General features: G+C 38.8%; 1 long non-coding RNA gene across 1 annotated transcript in view; it reads right to left on the bottom strand.

The window, feature by feature from the left end:
- LOC128649841 (uncharacterized) overlaps positions 1 to 16692 on the bottom strand; it is a 59433-nt gene extending 42741 nt beyond the window's left edge. Inside the window, exons 1-2 of the long non-coding RNA XR_008400699.1 lie at positions 16606 to 16692; positions 12841 to 12976 (exon numbers count right to left, since the gene is read on the bottom strand). This is a non-coding gene — a long non-coding RNA (uncharacterized LOC128649841). The remainder of the gene's footprint in view (positions 1 to 12840; positions 12977 to 16605) is intronic.
- Between the last annotated feature and the right edge of the window lie 4228 nt (positions 16693 to 20920).

A 20920-nucleotide genomic window follows, 5' to 3' on the forward strand; every position in this document is an offset into this window, starting at 1 on the left:
CAAATTGCCCCCAAAATAAACTGTTGTGTTGGTTTTTAAAAATAAAAATATATAAGCATCTTTATTTGTTTTAATTACAACTGCACAAAGCCGTTTTAAGGGCTTAAAGTGAGGGGATGTGGGGTGTTGGAAAAAATGGCACTGAAAATTGCTTTTACATAGTGGTCTATGGGGGACTGTGTTAAAACTGTAAATATATTTGCATATGCTTATATACGTATATATTTAACATAGTAACATAGTAAATGTGGTTGAAAAAAGGCTGAAGTCTATTGAGTTTAACCTATACAAATCTACTTACAAAAAAGCTCCAGTTAATCTTAAATTAATCCCATTAAAAAAGGTGACCCATTTAACACAAGTAATCAATCTAAATTCTTTTTCTAGCCAGAAATGTGTCTAAACCATTTTTAAATATATCTGATGAAACTGCTTGAACAGCAGAGAAACGCGTTGAAGTCTATACTGGGGGCTCTGAATGATTATTTGAACCCCTTTTTATACTCATTGTCTTTTAATGAAAGATTTCAATTAAAATCTTTGTTTTACACTTTTACAAAAATCTGGTATATTATTTCGTATCACCACCTGCTGAGGGAGCTGTGACCTTGGATTCAGTGAGCTTGAACACTGTGAGCCTCCAGAATGCCCCTAACAGCACAAGAGATTGCTGCTACAATTTGTGAGTACCTTGTATCTCTACACTGTTGAGTAATTACACTATTGATATGCACATGAAGTGCCCTCTGTGTGTTTTTTGTTCAGAAATTCATACTCAAAAGGATACAGAAAAACACACTGGTGTGTCGTGGTCACAAGGCATTTCATTTATACTTTTCTTCCTTCTCGTCTTGAAGATCTCTCCTTTTTTCCCTCATTTTCCACCCCTTTCTCTCTTAAATCTGGATATTATGTTACATATATCACATGGAGATAGTTGGGCTATACTCTATTGAATCTCCAATAAGCAAAGTTTAATGCCATTTATTGTATAAGACTGTCTTCACACAGAGATTTGTCAATTGGTGAATGTTAGATACAGCTCTATCAAATATAACAGAGGGCCAAATCAGCATACCTACGTAATACAAAAGAACGATATATGGTGTTGTGTGATATGCTGTGCATATTTCACTATGTCCTAACATTCTCCTTGTTATTCCTTATGCAATTTTAAAATCTAATAAAAATGTATTTCAACTACATCTTAAATACTCCTCGTGCATGAACACAATGTTATTTATATGGCCCACATGAACTAGAACTCTCCTGTTGTGAAAAGCAAATACAAAAGCATGTGATAAGAGGCTGTCTATAGTGGCTTAGAAACAGGCAGAAATTCAGAGGTTTAAATGTTAGGTTGTGCAAAGCTGGGCAATGGTTAGTAAGACATTAACTCTCTTTTTAACAATAGCAATTTTAGTGGAGACTGTCCCTTTAAGGTCATCTTTAATATACATGGCAGTTTCCTCCACCCCCTTTTATTACTCCTGTCCTTCCTAAATAAAGTATAGCCCTCTAAGTTAACTGCCCAGTCATGTGAATCATTCCACCAAGTTTCAGTTATATTAATAATATCATAGTCCAACTTCAGCTCCCCATTTTACCCATCATGCTTCTTGTGTGTTCTGTCATACACTGATTTGCTTTTCTGCTTGCTGCCATCTTCCAAACTTTCTAATGTGACATTTCCTAAGTGTACCCTTCTGTCATCCGTTCTAGAGATATTCTAGATGTGACATATTCACAGACTGATCTGTCTGTTCTATTATGCTTGGACTGACTCCCCCCCCCCCCCCCCCCCAGGGTTGCCACCTCAGCCATGTTTTCCTGGACACTTATGAGTTACACATGCTACAGGGTGTGCAGGGAGGAACATGTATTGTGTTTCTGGACAGCACTATAAATATTCCTCCCTGCACACACTGCAGCATGTGTAACTTATAAGTGTTCTGTATTTTAAGGGACAGGTGCAACCCTACCCCTCCTCCCTTTGCCTAGTTTAAAAGATTCTCTAAGCATATTACCATCCTCTCCCCCAACACACCTACACTCATGTTATTCAGGTGCATTCCATCCTTATTGTACAAAATTGTACCCTAGTGATAAGTCAGCTCAGTCCTGTAAAAAGTCAAACCCCTCATTTTTACACCATGTTTTAACCAAGAATTACCTGACCGTATCCCCTTCTGCCTTACTGAGTTAGCACATAGCACTGGTAATATCTCTGAAAATATTACCTTGGAGTTCCGTGCTTTAAGCTTGCTACCTAACTCCCTGAAGTCATTTTTTAGGACTCTCCATCTCCTCCGGATTCCTTCATTGCCTCATTCCCAGACTTGTATGCCCCTCTTCCATAACTGAAGAACTGATCACTATAGTATCCTCCTCTTCCATGACTGAAGGACTGTTCACTATAGTATCCCTCTTCTTACATGACTGAAGGACTGTTCACTATAGTATCCTCCTCTTCCATGACTGAAGGACTATTCACTATAGTATCCTCCTCTTCCATGACTGAAGGACTGTTCACTATAGTATCCTCCTCTTCCATAACTGAAGGACTGTCACTATAGTATCCTCCTCTTCCATGACTGAAGGGACTGTTCACTATAGTATCCTCCTCTTCCATGACTGAAGGGACTGTTCACTATAGTATCCTCCTCTTCCATGACTGAAGGACCTGTTCACTATATTAGGCAGAAGAGCCCTCTCTGACATTGCCACCCCCTGATATCCCCAACATCTTCACTCAATCTGGCAAATCTGCTGGGGTGTACCAGCTCAGAACTGGTCTGTCTCTTCCACTTACTTTTACTTCCCCCTTCCAACTGTGACCCAGCTACTTTCTGGAGACTCCCATCTAATTATTCTCTATTCCCACTGATATAACCATGAACAACTTGCTCAGTCATATCCATTTCCCTTTCAAGTGTCTGAATATCACGCAGTGTTGCAATTCAGTGTTGCAAACAGAACTCCAATACAAGTTTCTAAAGAGACAATTTGCTCACTTGCCCCAGACATATGATCCCTGATACGGCTGCTCCAGCGATGCAAACATATGGAAGCTGTACACTTCTAACTAAAAGGTTTATCTTAAAAGTATAAAACATTTATATTCACCCTTGGTTACTCATAATCTTTTGTTTCCCCAAACTCTTCTTGGTTCTCAAAAACTTTACTTAAACAGAGAAGTTTACTTAACAGAGAAAATGAAGGCAGCAAACTCTCACAGAGCAGGTATATACACAAATTAACACATAAATATTCATATACATATATATTTACACTTTGCTGCCCCATTTCTGTGCAACGTACCCCCTTCACTGCGCTAGGTTCTCTGCCATGTCTGACGGCATGAGAACGAGGCTCCCATTGCAAAGCTTCCAGGCAATGCAAATGTGAGATCACGTTCGCATTGTGGGCTTTACTTGTAATACCAGCGTGTGCGCAAGTATTACTGAGTGGAGCGCAAATATCACTCTCACGTAACCGCAATTTTGCGCTTCACTGGTAATCTGGCCCTAAATAAATGCTAGGTAGAATGATGCATTCAAAGAAAAGAATAGCCTGAGAATGACATGGTAGATGTATTTTTTAATGTTTCATTAGCTGTTTAAATATTTGACAAAATAAGTGTAAAAGTTTTAGGGGTAGATTTATAAAAATGCTTGTGCAATGCCATCCCTGCACATTCGCGGGTAATTCGGCCGCTAGCAGGTGGTGTCAATCAACCCGATCATATCCGATTTGGCTGATTGCTGTCCGCCGCCTCAGAGGTGACCGCTGCTTCTTAATTATTATTATCAGTTTATTTGTAGAGGGCTACAGATTCTACAGCGCTTCTTAAAGGGACACTGAAACCAATATTTTTCTTTTGTGATTCAGATAGAGCATGACATTTTAAGCAACTTCTAATTTACCTCCTATTATCAATTTTTTTTTTTTTTTTTTTATAAGATTTTTATTGAGGTTGTGCGGAAACCAATACAACTTATGAAGAATAATATAACACAAGGCAAACATAAATGGTACATTTCAAATATACAGCTTCCATATTAATGGATACGATTTGCAACATAGGTAATACTATGGAAGAGTCTGGAACCTCTTTTTCATTATTATATGAACTAAACACAAAACACAAGATACAAGATGTTTCCTCGTTGAACGCTGGTGACAATTCCTGTACCTCTTGGTACTTGTTATAAACTCTGAAGGAGGAAAATGAATAATTGAAGGAAATCTAGAATAGGTTGACATTTAGTGTGTCATGATATATTAACACTGAGGGCGCCATTCAAACGCTCAAATATTATGCTAAAGTATGCAGGGTATGGTGCAGTAATTAAAGTGCGATAAATAAATTAGAAGGTAAAAATTCAAATGGTATCAAAAATGAAGGCGCCATTTATAAATTCAAATAATATGGTATGGTGACTAAGGCCTAGATTTGGAGTTTGGCGGTAGATGGGCTGTTAACGCTACGCAGGCTTTTTTCTGGACGCACCATAAAATTAACTCTGGTATCGAGAGTCCAAAAAAAATGCTGCGTTAGGCTCCAAAAAAGGAGCGTAGAGCATTTTTACCCGCAAATGCAACTCTCGATACCAGAGTTGCTTACGGACGCGGCCAGCCTCAAAAACGTGCTCGTGCACGATTCCCCCATAGGAAACAATGGGGCTGTTTGAGCTGAAAAAAAACCTAACACCTGCAAAAAAGCAGCGTTCAGCTCCTAACGCAGCCCCATTGTTTCCTATGGGGAAACACTTCCTACGTCTGCACCTAACACTCTAACATGTACCCCGAGTCTAAACACCCCTAACCTTACACTTATTAACCCCTAATCTGCCACCCCCCTTTATCGCTGACCCCTGCATATTATTATTAACCCCTATTCTGCCGCTCCGTACACCGCCACAACCTACGTTATCCCTATGTACCCCTAATCTGCTGCCCCTAACACCGCCGACCCCTATATTATATTTATTAACCCCTAATCTGCCCCCCTCAACGTCGCCGACACCTGCCTAAACTTATTAACCCCTACTCTGCCGAGCGTACCTGAGCGCTACTATAATAAAGTAATTAACCCCTAATCCGCCTCACTAACCCTATCATAAATTAGTATTAACCCCTAATCTGCCCTCCCTAACATCGCCGACACCTAACTTCAATTATTAACCCCTAAACTGACGACCGGAGCTCATCGCTACTATAATAAATGTATTAACCCCTAAAGCTAAGTCTAACCCTAACACTAACATCCCCCTAACTTAAATATAATTTACATCTAACGAAATTAATTATCTCTTATTAAATAAATTATTCCTATTTAAAGCTAAATACTTACCTGTAAAATAAATCCTAATATAGCTACAATATAAATTATAATTATATTATAGCTATTTTAGGATTAATATTTATTTTACAGGCAACTTTGTAATTATTTTAACCAGGTACAATAGCTATTAAATAGTTAAGAACTATTTAATAGTTACCTAGTTAAAATAATAACAAAATTACCTGTAAAATAATTCCTAACCTAAGTTATAATTAAACCTAACACTACCCTATCAATAAATTAATTAAATAAAATACCTACAATTACCTACAATAAAACCTAACACTACACTATCAATAAATAAATTAAATACAATTTCTAACAAATAACTACAATTACATAAACCAACTAAAGTACAAAAAATAAAAAAGAACTAAGTTACAAAAAATAAAAAAATATTTACAAACATAAGAAAAATATACAACAATTTTAAACTAATTACACCTACTCTAAGCCCCCCTAATAAAATAACAAAGACCCCCAAAATAAAAAAAATTCCTACCCTATTCTAAATTAATAAATTTAAAAAGCTCTTTTAACCTTACCAGCCCTGAACAGGGCCCTTTGCGGGGCATGCCCCAAGAAAATCAGCTCTTTTGCCTGTAAAAAAAAACATTACAATACCCCCCCCACATTACAACCCACCACCCACATACCCCTAATCTAACCCAAACCCCCCTTAAATAAACCTAACACTAAGCCCCTGAAGATCTTCTACCTTATCTTCACCATACCAGGTTCACCGATCCGTCCTGAAGAGCTCCTCCGATGTCCTGATCCAAGCCCAAGCAGGGGGGCTGAAGAGGTCCATGATCCGGCTGAAGTCTTCATCCAAGCGGGAGCTGAGAGGTCCATGATCCGGATGAAAGTCTTCATCCAAGCGGGGAGCTGGAAGAGGTCCATGATTCCGGATGAAGTCTTCTATCAACGGCATCTTCAATCTTCTTTCTTCCGGATCCATCTGCAGACCTCCGACGCGGAACATCCTCTTCTCCCGACGCCTACTAGCCGAATGACGGTTCCTTTAAGGGGACGTCATCCAAGATGGGCGTCCCTCGAATTCCGATTGGCTGATAGGATTCTATCAGCCAATCGGAATTAAGGTAGGAATATTCTGATTGGCTTGATGGAATCAGCCAATCAGAATCAAGTTCAAATCCGATTGGCTGATCCAATCAGCCAATCAGATTGAGCTTGCATTCTATTGGCTGTTCCGATCAGCCAATAGAATGCGAGCTCAATCTGATTGGCTGATTGGATCAGCCAATCGGATTGAACTTGATTCTGATTGGCTGATTCCATCAGCCAATCAGAAAATTCCTACCTTAATTCCGATTGGCTGATAGAATCCTATCAGCCAATCGGAATTCGAGGGACGCCATCTTGGATGACGTCCCTTAAAGGAACCGTCATTCGGCTAGTAGGCGTCGGAAGAAGAGGATGGATCCGCGTCGGATGCTTCAACATGGACCCGCATCCGCACCGGATGGAAGAAGATCGAAGATGCAGCTTGGATGAAGATGTTTGCCGGTCCGGATGTCCTCTTCCTTGCCGGATAGGAGGAAGACTTTGGAGCCTCTTCTGGACCTCTTCAGCACCGGATGCCAGGACGGATCGGTGATACCTGTTGAGGTGAAGACAAGGTAGGAAGATCTTCAGGGGCTTAGTGTTAGGTTTATTTAAGGGGGGTTTGGGTTAGATTAGGGGTATGTGGGTGGTGGGTTTGTAATGTTGGGGGGGGGGTATTGTATGTTTTTTTTACAGGCAAAAGAGCTGATTTTCTTGGGGCATGCCCCGCAAAGGGCCTGTTTCAGGGCTGGTAAGGTAAAAGAGCTTTTAAATTTATTAATTTAGAATAGGGTAGGGAATTTTTTTTATTTTGGGGGTCTTTGTTATTTTATTAGGGGGCTTAGAGTAGGTGTAATTAGTTTAAAATTGTTGTAATATTTTTCTTATGTTTGTAAATATTTTTTATTTTTTGTAACTTAGTTCTTTTTTATTTTTTGTACTTTAGTTAGTTTATGTAATTGTAGTTATTTGTAGAAATTGTATTTAATTTATTTATTGATAGTGTAGTGTTAGGTTTTATTGTAGGTAATTGTAGGTATTTTTATTTAATTAATTTATTGATAGGGTAGTGTTAGGTTTAATTATAACTTAGGTTAGGAATTATTTTACAGGTAATTTTGTTATTATTTTAACTAGGTAACTATTAAATAGTTCTTAACTATTTAATAGCTATTGTACCTGGTTAAAATAATTACAAAGTTGCCTGTAAAATAAATATTAATCCTAAAATAGCTATAATATAATTATAATTTATATTGTAGCTATATTAGGGTTTATTTTACAGGTAAGTATTTAGCTTTAAATAGGAATAATTTATTTAATAAGAGATAATTAATTTCGTTAGATGTAAATTATATTTAAGTTAGGGGGGATGTTAGTGTTAGGGTTAGACTTAGCTTTAGGGGTTAATACATTTATTATAGTAGCGATGAGCTCCGGTCGTCAGATTAGGGGTTAATAATTGAAGTTAGGTGTCGGCGATGTTAGGGAGGGCAGATTAGGGGTTAATACTATTTATGATAGGGTTAGTGAGGCGGATTAGGGCTTAATAACTTTATTATAGTAGCGCTCAGGTCCGCTCGGCAGATTAGGGGTTAATAAGTTTAGGCAGGTGTCGGCGACGTTGAGGGGGGCAGATTAGGGGTTAATAAATATAATATAGGGGTCGGCGGTGTTAGGGGCAGCAGATTAGGGGTACATAAGGATAACGTAGGTGGCGGCGCTTTGCGGTCGGCAGATTAGGGGTTAATTATTGTAGGTAGCTGGCGGCGACGTTGTGGGGGGCAGGTTAGGGGTTAATAAATATAATATAGGGGTCGGCGGTGTTAGGGGCAGCAGATTAGGGGTACATAAGTATAACGTAGGTGGCGGTCGGCAGATTAGGGGTTAAAAAAATGTAATCGAGTTGCGGCAATGTGGGGGGACCTCAGTTTAGGGGTACATAGGTAGTTTATGGGTGTTAGTGTACTTTAGGGTACAGTAGTTAAGAGCTTTATGAACCGGCGTTAGCCCCAGAAAGCTCTTAACTCCTGCTTTTTTTCCTGCGGCTGGAGTTTTGTCATTAGAGCTCTAAGGCTCACTTCAGAAACTACTCTAAATACCGGAGTTAGAAAGATCCCATTGAAAAGATAGGATACGCAAATGCGTAGGGGGATCTGCGGTATGGAAAAGTCGCGGCTGAAAAGTGAGCTTTAGACCCTATTTTGAGTGACTCCAAATACCGGCGGTAGCCTAAAACCAGCGTTAGGAGCCTCTAACGCTGGTTTTCACGGCTAACGCCAAACTCTAAATCTAGGCCTAAGTGTGGTATAATATCTAGGATGCGGTATAGGTAAGAGAAACCGCGTAGTTATCCCTCCCAAATAGGGGGTATATTATGGTGGGGGGAGGGAGGAGGTGAGAATTTGGGTACAGCAAGTGGGATATAACGAATATGCACCATATGTTGGCAGTTGTATGTTTAATGGTTACAATAGGAGCACTGATAGAGCCTACATTGTGTGTACGCATAAACCTGTCTCAAAGGTCCTAATTATAGGTGAGAGCTTGCACTCCATTAAAATCATTGCAAGAGGGAATCTTGCTGCCCCAGCCGCTGGCAGTCCGCCCCCCATATAATAAGATTATTAATATTAGTTTAAAGACATGCCAAGGGAATAAAATGAGACATGTAACTTAAACTTTTGCAACAGACTCTCTACAGCAGTATAAAGGTATGTGGGGAATTTCTAGAGTGTAATAATGGAAGAGTATTCACAAATGCGTACTCTTTTAGAGGGTATCCAGCAAGTAAGATATATATGAGAATAAACAGGGGGCTAATGATAATCACGTGGAGTTATATATGAGATGAGTTTCCAAGTAAATAGTAGACTTAACTACCTATGTGGCACACTTATATGTGACTCTGATGATTGGAAAGTACCATCAATATGAATAGATTATGACTAGCCTGGATCATTTGGAGCTCAGAGAACACTAACCCCAAAAATTAATCTGATGTCAGTTGTTTTCTCTCATCACAGTAATTATAAACACTCCACATTAAACACATACACCAGTTGTAACATTTCTTAAATTACCTCTCTATAACTGTCTATAAGAGCTGTCTGTGATAAATAGGATCATTAACAAATTATTTATATACCGGCTCCAAGCTGCCCTATGCTGACATTAACAATTTAGCCGCTAACTGGAGCAATCAAGTCCATATTAATGCAGAGTATAACTTATATATGAATAGCTATTAAGCTTCTATATAAATGCTAACAAGAGGTGGCAAGAGACATATGAACAACTCAAATGAGTGGCATAACTTATAGGATCCCAACCCTTCAGCCTGAATCAGTAAGCAAACAAACCACATCAGCAATTTTTGTGCGAGATCTCCACTTACCACCCTTTAGATACATAAAGCAATTATTGCATATAATTTTAAACTTTTTGCCAGTATACTATTGAACAAATAAACAAATTCAGCAGCTAAAAAAAAACCAAGTCCAGAACAGTTCGTTTGATGTTTTGCTATAAAATTTTCTGCAACTACCAAGAAAGTTCTAACCAATACCAGATCTAGAAGATGAATAAAAAGTCATCAGATGCCCGGTCATTTGGATGCAATTTAGCTGGCCTCACGCTACTGGCTTCATCCAGCCCTTGCATATCTTTTGGGGTGTCGGAGCTTCTTCTGGCGCCTGTCCCCTATAGAGTTGTACAAATGACACACCAGACAGACCAGCCGTCGCCGGTCGAGTCAACGGATGCAGATGAGCTATAACAGTCTTGGGAACAGGTGCCGTGATCTTAAGACTTATCTTCTGTATGGCGCCTACAGATATAGGACTTAGACCTCCATTTCTTTCAGGAAAGGCCGCCTTAGCAATCATTACTTGGGACGCCTGTCCAAGCTGTTCAGACCCCAAACAGGTTGCCACCTCAATCTTTTTTTTTTTGGATGCCTAAGCTCTGTTGCATCAGTATACTCTCTCTGTCTAAGATTTGGCTGAGCAGGTAGCTGGACATCTCCTAAGTCGCTCACATGGAGCACCGGCGTGTAGGGCCTCCTCAAATGCAGCATGGTGCTTCGCTAGTATGCGGGGCTAATTCTGCAATAACGCCACGGACATTCATCTGATAAGCCATATCTTTAGTAATCAGTTCCTTTGGGTTTATATCTGTTATGTCGCTGACTCCGTTCTTTTGCCCACGTGGAAAAGTTAAAAGGCTGGAGCTCCGCATATAACTTCTGTTTAGGGCTTTTTTCCACCTTACATGCTTACTTGATTAGGTAGCTTCAGTATATATTTCTTTTAGGATAACCAATATAGTCCCAGATCCTCTTCTGGTTACATTATATTGAAGACAGCGTTTTGAGCCAAGAACCTTAGCAAAGGGAGGGTATGATAGCCCAGGCCTATAGGTAGAGTGGCGGATCTTACCACATGGCATTATTGAGAAGTGTATGCCGGCTGAACATTCTCAAAGTAAGGCATCCTGTATCCCTCAGTGTCTTTAAAGGTCTTTTAGTGTAGTAGTGGAGATTTAGATCTTATATTGATGATTTAGCTCAGCATTTTATGAGGAGCTCCACAGAAACATGCTGGACGCTTCAATAGCATTATCAAATGTTCTTCATTCTCTTGGTATCTTTATTTGAAATGCAAGAATGTAAGTTTAGATGTCGGCCCATTTTTGGTGAACAACCTGGTTTGTTCTTGCTGATTGGTGGATAAATTCATCCACCAATAAAAAAGTGCTGTCCAGAGTCTGAACTGAAAAAAAAGAGAGAAATGCACTCACAGGAACGAACAACCAGCTTAATATCATTGTTATCCTGTTCTATGGCGATTCACCACCTGGGTGCAACTTCTTGTTAGCCCAGTAATGCTTTTCACAGAGTAGAACTTTCCTGTAGTATATCAGTCTGAACCCCGCCCATTACGGCCAGTCCAGCGCCAAAATACCAGGCAACTCCTCTCTGAACAAGGAACACAGCAACCCCAGACGATCGTTTCGGCCTTCATTGGGCCTTGTCAGTGAGGTGTTGCAGTATTTCTCTAAGCACACTGAGAAAGGGGGTCCACGTCTGGGTTACCCTTTTTCATATAGGGAGACTAAGGAGAAAAATGCACTCACAGGAACGAACAACCAGCTCAATATCATTGTTAGCCTGTTCTATGGTGATTCACCAACTGGGTGCACCTGGGACCCCTTGCTCAGTGTGCTTAGAGGAATACTGCTACACCTCACTGACGAGGCCCAATGAAGGCTGAAACAATCATCTGGGGTTGCTGTGTTCCTTGTTCAGAGAGGAGTTGCCTGGTATTTCGGCGCTGACTGACTGTAATAGGCGGGATCAGACTGATATACTACAAGGAGAATTCTACACTGTGAAAAGCATTACTGGGCTAAAAGAAGTTGCACCCAGGTGGTGAATCGCCATAGAACAGGCTAACAATGATATTGAGCTGTTGTTCGTTCCTGTGAGTGCATTTCTCTCTAGTCTCCCTATGTGAAAAAGGGTAACCCAGACGTGGACCCCTTGCTCAGTGTGCTTAGAGGAATACTGCTACACCTCACTGACGAGGACCAATGAAGGCCGAAATGATCATCTGGGGTTGCTGTGTTCCTTGTTCAGAGAGGAGTTGCCTGGTATTTCGGCGCTGGACTGGCCGTAATGGGCGGGGTCAGACTGATATACTACAGGAGAATTCTACTCTGTGAAAAGCATTACTGGGCTAAAAGAAGTTGCACCCAGGTGGTGAATCGCCATAGAACAGGCTAACAATGATATTGAGCTGGTTGTTCGTTCCTGTGAGTTGCATTTCTCTCTAGTCTCTCTCTCTCTCTCTCTCTCTCTCTCTATATATATATATATATATATATATAATATACACAATATATCATTTTATATAACCATTTTAAAGGGATACTAAACCCACATTTTCCTTTCATGATTCATATAGGGCATGCAGTTGTAAACAACTTTGTAATTTACTCTTATTATCAATTTTCTTTGTTCTCTTGCTATCTTTATTTGAAAATCAGGAATCTAAGCTTAAGAGTCTGCGCATATTTGGTTCAGCACCTGGGTAGCGCTTGCTGAATGGTAATTAAATGTAGCCACTAATCAACAAGCGCTACCGAGGGTGCTGAACCAAATATGGGCCGGATCCTAAGCTTACATTCTTCATTTTTCAAATAAAGATACCAAGAGAACAAATAAAAATTAATTACAGGAGTAAATTCGGAAATTGCCTGAATCATGAAAGAAAATTTGGCGTGTTTACATTGCATTACATAGTTAAAAAAAATGGGTCAACATTTGTCATATAAGCATTTTACGTTTGGAGATCTTGTGCAAAACATAAGTGGGGAATTTCTAATGTAAAATGTACATATCTTTTAATTTTCACTTTACTTACTATATCCAGAAAACAGTCTGATGTCCATTTGTCTTTGTCACAACACTTGGATGATAACTGTTCATATGAAGAAGCAAACTCAAAAGCATTTAAGATTGAGGCATTTGGATGAAACAATGTGAAATATTGTATCCCCCTTTAATAAAAAAAAAGAAAAAATTAAATGTTTTATGTAGTTTAAGAAAGTTTATTTCAAAGTGCACATTTGCCATTTGGTTAAAATTTGTTTAAGAACATGAGATGAAATAACTCTTTAAATAGAAACATATTCACAATATACATGTATTGGCAAAAATGCTTCTAGTAAAAATGTATCACTGTTTTAGTGTTAGCATTTGTCTCTGCATGTGCATGTGAAGCATTGCACCAGCATTGTATATAGCGCAGCTGCTCAGAGCACCAGTGGGGCTTGTATCATGTCAGCAATTAACAAATTGAGTCATTACCAGATGGTACAAGCACCTTAGGCTCTCTGATCAAGTGTTGTGCTTAAAATGCTGGTGCACTGTGAATACTTAAATATACTTTTAAAACATCTATAGCTTTTAAAAGAAGCATTTGTTATAATACAGGCAGTCCCAGGTTACGAACAAGATTCTATTTAAAACAGAAAAACATCCATGTGGATTACAATTTTGGCTGTAAAGTCCCTTTAAACTACAAACACAAGCCAACCATATTTCACGCCTTAATTAAGGGCTAAGGCCTGAAATGTCATTGGTGGACAAAGCGAAAGAAAACATTTTTTTGACAATTTGTCCAAATGCAATTATTTGTTGCCTATTTTGTCTTGGGAAATTAATTAACAGTTTATATATGTATATACTTCATAGATTCAGGCTCGCTTCAGGCTCGCTGGAATCAGGAGTTTACAAAGAAGCCTTCCATTAATGCTCCAACACAAATATCCAGCAAGAACAAAGAGGCAGCACCCGGAACTTCACAGGGCACGATAATACAAAGCAAAACGTTTAATAGGCACAAATGAAAAAGATGCACATTGTACACATCACAAAGAAAGGTCGGTCAAACATGTTTTGTAGATTACATATTGTCAGTGACCATGGGTCACTGACAAAGTACAATATGTAATCTACGAAACATGTTTGACCGACCTTTCTTTGTGATGTGTACAATGTGCATCTTTTTCATTTGTGCCTATTAAACGTTTCACTTTTAATTATCGTGTCCTGTGAAGTTCCGGGTGCTGCCTCTTTGTTCTTGCTGGATATTAACTAGCATCACCTTTTTACAATTTGTGCTGGTTTTTAAAGAGATTTTTAGGCACTGGTTTAATCATTGCGTTGTTACATATAAGGAGCCACTATTTTTTATAGTGTTACTATATATTAGTGGTCTAAGTATAATCAAGTTGCTAATATCAAGCCACTATGACAAATCTGCTGTTGTTTCATAGTTTTCTCTTTATCAACATGGTTAAGTTGGTGAGAGTTAAGACAGTAGCAAACCTACTCAGGAGAGGCCCTGGTGCAAACCATTTGTTGGCCCCCAAAAGTTAACTCAGAAGTAACCAATAGAAATAATACACCAGCTGATCTGTATAATGATTTTAAGGATTGACAGATGGACCTGCAACCTGTACTATTAAAAGTTTCCCCTACATTGGAATTGTACACACTTATGTATAGATTGGTTGCTATGGCCCCCTAGCACTTGGACCCTTGTGCCATCGCACCTTCTGCACCAATAGTAGTTCCACCCCTGACTATGGGTTCCATTTATCAAGCTGCTGATGAGCAAAACCTGTAGACAAAAGTTAATAATTATGGACAAAGCCAACCAAACAAGTAGCCAATAGGGGGCGCTCTAATGCAACAACAAATGAAAATAAAATGCAAAAACAATAAAAATTCAAATACAGTTAAGATTGCAAAGTCCAAACAATTGGGGTAATAGCAATGGTACGTCAAACGTATCAAAACAATGTAAGTCCCAATGTTAGTTTTCTTTTGATCCGGCTGCTCTCCTCCTCACACTTCAGGTGGCACAGATCTATAGTAATGAGAGAGGGGCGCCTCATGTGCATATCAGTATATCTTGTTAGAAGAAAAAATGTCTAATAGATTAAGGTGTATTAGCTCAACCTGCTCCAGCAAACTGGAACGTTTCACAAGTCTCTCACTGGACCAAAGTAAATAGTGCTGTATGGATCACACTTGCTTAAAATGGTAAACGTGTTTTAATAAAAACAGATTAAAAACAAAGTTGAAAATAAGCATAAAAGGTGTGGGGGAATCGCAGTGCTCCCTTTTGATGCAATGAGTTTATCTGTGTGCTTAGGCTAAATGTGAAGATCCATTTCTTCTGCTTACATTGTTGCATCTTCTGATAAAATAAACTGATATGCACATGAGGTGCCCCTCTATTCTTTCATTACTATAAAAGTTAATAATTAGAGGTCTTAAGACCAAAATCATCCTGGGCTAATCTGTGAGAGAGCAGGGGGGTGGAGCTACACAAATGCTAATTGGGAACCTTCCACTCGCACATTGATAAATGGACTCTTATTAAAACTATTATATAATTATTATTTTCAAGTTTTGTTGCAAGATATATTATACATACTTTGTTATTCCAGCGGACTGAGTTCTCTCATTGTTATATTCCAGAAATGTCACTTATTAGAATATTGTGGTATATATCATCTCTATTATTTTGGTTGGTGATTGTGGGGATCTAATACACTCTCCTGCAGTTGTTTCCTATCCAGTGATTACATTGTTCATTCATCTATTCATTTGCAGTCTTTTAAATCTTTTGTTTTGCTATATATTAGAATGTATTTTGAACCATTGAGACTGAACAGGCTTTTAAAAGTTATATATAAAATGCAATGTTCCTTTAAGGAAGACACAATGAGGCCAAATTATCATATGTCTGTCGGACCTGCGGAGAGCAATACGCTCTCAGTATTCAGCATTGCACCAACAGCTCACAAGAGCTGCTGGTGCAACGCCGCCCCCTGCAGACTCGGCGGCCAATGGGCCGCCAGCAGGGAGGTGTCAATCAACCCGATCGTACTCGATCGGGTTGTATTGTGGCGATTCCTGTCCGTCTGATCAGAGCAAGCGGACAGGGTTATGGAGCAGCGGTCTTTAGACTGAAGACTCGCCAGAAACACGGGGGCCTCAAGCTCCATACGGAGATTGATAAATAGACCTCAATATCTACAAATATACATGGTGGAATAAAATGCATTTAGAGGTAGTTGGAAAATATTAAAAATATTTGCAAAATAAGTAGAATATGGAGGTAGCCAAAATCTTCACATCAGAGAGCATATTGTATTTTCTTAAAGGGATATGAAACCCAAACATTTTCTTTTGTGATTCAAACAGAACATACCATTTAAAAAAAAAAAGTGTCCACTTTATTTCTATTATCAAATTGGCTTTAGCTAGGTCTGGAGCACTAAATGGCAGGGAATAACATTCTTGGAAAGCGGCTGTCATATAGTGCTTTAGGCATGTGTACGCTCCTGAGCTTATGTCTCTGCATTTCATAAAAAGATACCAAGAGAACAAATACAATTTTGATAATAGAAGTCAATTAGAAAGTTGTTTAAAATGGCATGCTCTATCTGAATCACAATGTCCCTTTAATGGTTAAAAAGGTTATGTCCTAATGATTAACACAAATTGAAATATTGCACCATTTAAGCATCAGGTAAACTCAATAAGATTCCCAAATATATATAAAAGTATTGCACAATTGTAAAACCTAATATTTAAATATGAACCTTACCGTAATAACGTCTTCCCTTTTCCTGAGTTTTTATATATTTGGCAAATTTGATTTTCCTCTGCAATTAAATCTCCTATTACAGCTTCAGTTTTTTGGCACCTGCGTAAAAACAATCAACTATTTGTGATAATAAAATGGTATTTTGTGACTAGGTGCAAAAATAATGACATATTGTCCACTTGACATATCTTATGCCTGTTTGTCTTCTCAGTCAAAAGATTTTTATAATAATTGTTATACAATTTTTACTTTAAGATTTGTCTTTACATACAAGCATGTTTGAATTCTATGGTTGGCTAATTTCTAGGGGACCTTAGTATAGCATGGTACACGAGTTAATGGCTGCCTGTCCCTAAAGATTAGTGACTATGCTTGACTGGACCAGTACAACTAACACAATTTGAATATAAGGGCAATAAGAAGTCAAGCCTAAAGAACATTGGCTTACAAGAAAAGTGCATTTTAGATGTAGAGGAAATCCCTGCATAAGTTACAAATATGCTAAAGTTACAAATGTATTTCCGTCAAATTCAAAGGTGCACAGTACAAAATAAATATAAAGAGAGATTGTAACAGCAGGTTTGTAATATACCTAATAAATTGTAAAATTTGTAAAAAAAAACAATTCGTAGGATGTACAAGCAGATTTTTAAAGGACAGGATGCGGGAACATCTAAATGCTATAGATCAAGACCCCCCAAGAACTCCAATAGGGAAACATTTTAACACACATGAGGAAAAAAGAAAGCCTTTACATTTTTGGTAATAGTTTTATACCAAAACCATACAGAGGGGGGGGGGGGATAGAATGAAGCTGCTACTAGACAAGGAAGTGAATTGGATCTTCTTTATAGATACAAAAGAGCAACTTTATAACGTTCTATCCTTCATTCACTAAGTATTTTCACATTATAAATACCAATATTTTGTAATATAATATAATTTCTATACTTCAGAAGGTATAAATATATATGGTTGATATATTTTTTGTGTTCAAACTGCCCCTCCTTTGGGGATTAGGATTTGTAATAGTGCACTGTTTTTGCTTATATACTTATACATTCATAAGATAAATTTATATATAACCCAGTAAAGTTTGCTATATTTAATTAATTCCATTTCCATATATTATTTATTTTAGACACAAATATGTTTTCACTACGCCCCTCCCCTTTTTTCATTTGCATAAGAATTGGTATATTAAGCAATAAGGGTGCACTACTCTTTAGAGCTTGAAAAAGGCCAGTTACGGCTGAAATGCGTTGCTCTATTCTTGCTGCTTTTGTCCCATTCGGGTATCCGTAGTCCTAGAGGTGCAGTGAAGGCTGGAATTACTAGCTTTTCGAGATATCAGAATATCACCAAGGAGCGATTTTGAATAAGCAAGCACAACGAACATTCCGGACAAGCCTGATTGCTAACAGGACCATCACTATTAGAACTCCTTGAACCAATTCCCGGTGTAAGTAAGACTTAAAGGGTACAGTCTACAACCAGAATTTTTATTGTTTTAAAAGATAGATAATCCCTTTGTTACCCATTTCCCAGTTTTGCCATAACCAACACAGTTATAATAATATACTTTTAACCTCTGTGATTATCTTGTATCTAAGCCTCTGCAGCTGCCCCTTTTTCAGTTCTTTTGACAGACTTGCAGTCTAGCCAATCGGTGCCTGCTTCCAGATAACTTCTCTTGCACGAGCACAGTGTTATCTATAATCAAATACGTGAACTAACACCCTCTAGTGGTGAAAAACTGTTAAAATGCAATCTGAAAGAGGTGGGCTTCAAGGTCTAAGAAATTAGCATATGAACCTCCTAGGTTAAGCTTCAACTAAGAATACCAAGAGAACAAAGCAAAATTGGTGATAAAAGTAAATTGGAAAATTGTTTAAAATTACATGCTCTATCTGAATCATGAAAGTTTATTTTGGCCTAGACTGTCCCTTTAAACACCTTATATTTGGGCCTTGCATGTCTTTTTTATTTGGAATTTTCTCTTTTCTAGCATCTTGCCGATAACCTGCTCTGGTTAAAACTCGCTGGACGCACAGTCCCCCCACTTTGATATGGACTTTTAACCTGTATGATTTTAACTTGTCAATCTATCAATGTAACCTGTTTTTATTGTTTTTAACTGGATACTACACTTAACCATTGTCTGTTTTATTATTGCACATTTGTTTCAGATTAAATATAACATTTTAATTTTAAATTCAAATTTATCCTCTGTCACTTGATGTCCTTTAGGCTGTATTTTTACAGCGCTATGGTGTATTTTCCCTCTGCTATATGAGGGCTTCCTAGAGGTATAGGGATCCTCAGTCTTCACTGCTAGCTCTGTGACATCTTTTTCTGCGCTGATATCTTACTCTCACTTTGCCATAACTTTATTTGATATACAACTCCTTGGCTCTGAATTTATTCATAAAGTTTAATTCCTTTCTTTTATGCATGTAAGGATCAGTTTGTTTCTTTAATATGGGCTATTAAGTTTGTTATTATTAACTATTGCCTAGATTTGGAGTTTTGTCGGTAAAGACCTGCGGTGCTAACAAGCCTTTTTTTTCCAGCGCTCCCTTAAGACAACGCTGGTATTACGAGTTTTCTGAATGGCTGCGTTAGCCTCAGAAAAGTGAGCGTTGAGCCAAATTTAGCTCCACTTCAACCCTCAATACCAGCGTTGCTTACGGTAGCGGTAAGCTGGAAAAATGTGCTTGTGCACGATATCCCCATAGGAAACAATGGGGCTGAGGTGGCTGAAAAAAAAGCAGCGTTCAGCTCTACACCTAACACCCTAACATGAACCCAGAGTCTAAACACCCCTAACCTTACACTTATTAACCCCTAATCTGCCGCTCCGGACACCGCCGCAACCTACATTATAGCTATGAACCGCTAATCTGCTGTCCCTAACATCGCCGACACCTATATTATATTTATTAACCCCTAATCTGTCCCCCCCAATGTCGCCGCCATTTTTAAATAGAAATAATTTAGTTATTGATAGTAAATTTATTTCGTTTTATTTAAATTATATTTAAGTTAGGGGGGTGTTAGGGTTAGACTTAGGTTTAGGGGTTAATAACTTTATTATAGTAGCGGCGATGTTAGGGGCTAGAGATTTGGGGTTAATAAATGTAGGTAGGTGGCGGCGATGTTAGGGAGGGCAGATTAGGGGTTAATCAAATTTATTATAGTGTTTGCGAGGCGGGAGTGTGGCGGTTTAGGGGTTAATACATTTATTATAGTGGCGGCGATGTCTGGTCGGCAGATTAAGGGTTAATAAGTGTAGGTAGGTGGCGGCGACATTGGGGGGGGCAGATTAGGGGTTAATAAATATAATATAGGTGTCGGTGATGTTAGGGGCAGCAGATTAGGGGTTCATAGGTATAATGTAGGTGGCGGCGATGTCCGGTCGGCAGATTAGGGGTTAAAAAAAATTATTATAGTGTTTGCGATGTGGGGGGGGCCTCAGTTTAGGGGTTCATAGGTAGTTTATGGGTGTTAGTGTACTTTGTAGCACTGTAGTTAAGGGCTTTATGTTCCGGCGTTAGCCCATAAAACTCTTAACTACTGACTTTTTTAGGCGGTAGGAGTCTTAGCGGTAGAGGCTGTACCGCTCACTTCTTCCAAGACTCGTAATACCGGCGTTAGGCATATCCCAAAGAAAAGTTCCTGCCTGACTCATAATACCAGTGGGCATTAAAAAGCAGTGTTAGGACCCCTTAACGCTGCTTTTTAAGGCTAACGCAGAACTCTAAATCTAGGTGATTATTAGCACTACAGCCTATAAAAGGGTTTTTTATTTAGATTTTATTTGTGGCACAGCACACTGATTCCTTTAAACCACTAGAGGGAGCAGTTGTACAATTAATGGCAGTATTCTATTTCTCCTCTGCATCACTTGATTTTCTCGGTGGAGCTACACAGTACATTTCTCCAACATTGGTGTGTCCGGTCCACGGCGTCATCCATTACTTGTGGGAAATATTCTCCCCCACAGGGAAAGGCAAGGAGAGCACACAGCAAGAGCTGTCCATATAGCTCCCCCTCTGACTCCGCCCCCCAGTCATTCTCCTTGCCGCTCTGGAACAAGTAGCATCTACCACGGGGATGGCGAGGAGTTTGTGGTGTTAGTTGTAGTTTTTTATTCTTCTATCAAGAGTTTGTTATTTTAAAATAGTGCTGGCTTGTACTATTTACTCTATAACAGAAAAGTGATGAAGATTTCTGTTTAAGAGGGCTATGATTTTAGCAGACAGTAACTAAAATCCATTACTGTTATTACGCAGGACTGTTGAAACAAGAGAAC

The sequence above is a fragment of the Bombina bombina genome, chromosome 2, assembly GCF_027579735.1.
Source record: "Bombina bombina isolate aBomBom1 chromosome 2, aBomBom1.pri, whole genome shotgun sequence".
NCBI classification, from domain to species: domain Eukaryota; kingdom Metazoa; phylum Chordata; class Amphibia; order Anura; family Bombinatoridae; genus Bombina; species Bombina bombina.